This window comes from Tenrec ecaudatus, chromosome 5 (genome assembly GCF_050624435.1).
Source record: "Tenrec ecaudatus isolate mTenEca1 chromosome 5, mTenEca1.hap1, whole genome shotgun sequence".
Lineage (NCBI taxonomy): Eukaryota > Metazoa > Chordata > Mammalia > Afrosoricida > Tenrecidae > Tenrec > Tenrec ecaudatus.
In genome coordinates, this window is record NC_134534.1 from 37,339,188 (window position 1) to 37,342,250 (window position 3,063).

At 45.8% G+C, this 3,063-nt stretch overlaps 1 pseudogene; it reads right to left on the reverse strand.

Moving 5' to 3' along the window:
- Nucleotides 1-292: 292 nt before the first annotated feature.
- On the reverse strand, nt 293-582 carry LOC142448687 (small integral membrane protein 8 pseudogene; annotated as a pseudogene).
- Between the last annotated feature and the right edge of the window lie 2,481 nt (nt 583-3,063).

Below are 3,063 nucleotides of genomic sequence, written 5' to 3' on the forward strand. Positions count from 1 at the left end.
ACTGCCAACCTCCAGGTAGTATAACAACACCAGACCAGAGTTTGGGCTCCAGGGACTCCTCCACACTGTCCTCCAGTCAATTCTAATTCATCCACCCTGTAAGACACAGTACAAGAAACATTTGGAGACGTGCCTTTGTTGAGGTGAGTGTGGGGGATTTGGTTTTAGATGTAGTGGGATTGAAACGCTGGTGAGACAGCGAGATGAGAATGGTAGCTTTTTTCTTCTTCTGTGCACTCACAAAGCCTTTTATTGGAAGATTTCACAGGTGGTAATAAACGCTGTAGTAGTGTTAATCCCACTTAGATGTTTGCCTTCTCATACAACTGTGTCCCTCACTCTCAATAGCTTCATAGGGGTCCTCTTAAGTCTCTTGACTTGCATGCAGGTAACCGATATAAGCCACACAAAGTGAAGGTTATCAATCCAAAAGCCATTAGCAGTTTGTTAGGCTTAATGAAAAGCTCTGGATTCGCGGCTTGAAATAAAGTTGTTGTGGGGACCCCTCTGAGACCCGGGTTTCAAAAATCTGTCTTTGGGTGCTTCATTTTTAAAGGCTAGGGACTCAGGTGCTAAAGACATCTTGCCAATGATTTATTACCTTCCACGGAGACACCCAAGAGCGGTAGGTTTTTATCTGTTCTTTTGTTGGAGGCCATTTGAGTGGATTCCCATGTTTGACCTCACTTGAGAGACGTAGTTCAAGTTCCAGAGAGATACTGATTGAGCCAGCTCAACTTCCCAACCCAAGACACCCAAGTCACTCACTGGCCAATGAATAGGCTGCGTCAGGCTCAGATGACCGTCTGTAGTTCATCAGCAGAGATTATAGTGTTGGGCTCTGTCTTACAAGAGCACCCTATGACCCAGATTAGGGGCTCTGGGATTTCTTTCTGTTGCAGTTGAAAGTAAAAGGGCATACTTGGCAAGAAAGTAGCCTGTGAAAACCCACATGAAAGATGACGGTGTCTTGGAGCAACCTGAAGGTCAGTATGGGGTGTTCTTTTTTCCAGTGGCACTACTTGAACCCATGAAATAGTAAAGACCTGGGGCGGCACCGAACCACCCATCCTAACAGGCAGCTGTCCCGAGCGGCTGGTTTGGCAGAACGCTGCCTGTCTGGCCTGCCTCTGTTAGAACATCCAGTGTGTGCCCTTCTACTGAAGGTTGGGGCGCTCTCCTATCAGTTTTCGGTGATGTCACTTCCTTCTTTGACAAATGAGCAGTTCTATGACTCCAAAACCGTGTTGGCTCTGTGACTTGGCCAGGACTGGATTTCACCCCCAGGCTCCCCGTAGAGTGGACACAGCAAATTGTCCCTTCTAGAGGCTACCTGGGCACCTGCTCTGCCCGAAGGAGATTAAAAATTACTTTACCCTTTCCCGGACTTGCTAGGAAGTAGAGGGAGAGGGACGCGGGATATTTGAAGTCCGTTGGGGTTTGTCGAACATTCTGGATGAGTAAGCACTGAAATCGTGGGACGTTTCTGGGGAACGTTTTCCAGCCCTCAGTATGTTGGCTCTGCTGTCACGTGTGTCTAATGACTCATCTAGGTCTCTCCCTCCTCGGGAGCAGCTAAAGGATGGAGGGCCGGGGAGGAGAACGAGAGGACAACTCATACTCACCGACCATTTCTTAAGTGCCCGACACTATACTTGACACCAGGTACGTTCTTGTAATTAAGCCTCCAACATACCTTGGGCTCCTTGGCTGCACTGTCCACACTGCGATCAACTGTATGACTTTTCTATCCCTCACAAGCCCAGAGCCCACCTGTTTGATAGGAATCTCTGGGAGCTATCAGGGGGAAAAATCCAGCACTTGGGGAAAGAAGGCAGATTAAGGTGAAGAGCATGTTTTCATTATCATACTGGGCCAAGGCCATCCAAAAATAGTCTAGAATTATGCAGTTCAATGTGATAGTTACTAGCCACCTATGGCTCCTAAGCACTTCGAATGTGACTGGTCTGAATTAAGATGTGCTATATGTATTGTGGGGCTACTAACACAAGCTCGGCAGTTTGAGACTACCAGCCGCTCCTCAGGAGAAAGATGAGGCTTTCTGCTCCTGTTAAAAAAAAACACAAGGGGGCAGCTCTACTCTATCCTACATGATCACCGTGAGTCAGAATTGACTATATGACAGTGAGTTTATTTGGGGGATATGTGTTTAAAAGCCTGAGTATAGAGAAATACTGAAATGATATCATAAATAAGTTTATAAATATATTTAAATCATTTTACTGGGGGCTCTTGAAGCTCTTATAACATTCCATACATCAATTGTATCAAGCACATTTGTACATATGTTGCCATCATCACTCTCAAAATATTTTCTTTCTACTTGAGCCCTTGGTATCGCTCCTCTTTTTCTCCCTCCCTCCTGACCCTCCTACCCTTGTGAATCCTTGATCAATTATACATTGTTATTATTATTTCATATCTTACACTGTCTGTTGTCTCTCTTCACCCACATTTCTGTTATTCGTCCCCCTTGGTGGGGGGGGGTGTCATACTTAAATCCTTTGATCAGTTCCCCCTTTCTGTCCCTTTCCCCTGCCACCTTCCGCCTACCTTCATGGTATCGCTATTCCCATTACTGCTCCTGGGGGATTTATTTGTCCTGGATTCCATATGTCAAAGAGTTCTTATCTGTCCCAGTGTACATGCTCCAGTTTAGCCAGATTTGTAAGGTAGAACTGGGTTAAGATTGTAAAGGGGGAAGGAAACATAAGAGAAATGCTGTATGTTTCATCAGTGTTTTACTGCGCTCCGATTGACTCCTCCCTTCCTTGTGACTTTTCTGGGAAGGGATGTGCAATTGTCTACAGATGAGCCTTGGGTCTCCACTCTGACTCCACTTGTTCCAATAGGTATGATTGTTTTGGGTCTTCTGATGCTGATACCCAATCCTGTCGACACCTCATGATCACAGGGGGTGGTGTGCTTTTTCCATGTGGGCTTTGCTGCTTCCCTTCTAGATGGTCACTTGTTTAACTTCAAGTCCTTAAGACCACAGACACTATATCTTTTGATAACCTGGCACCATCAGCTTTCTTCACT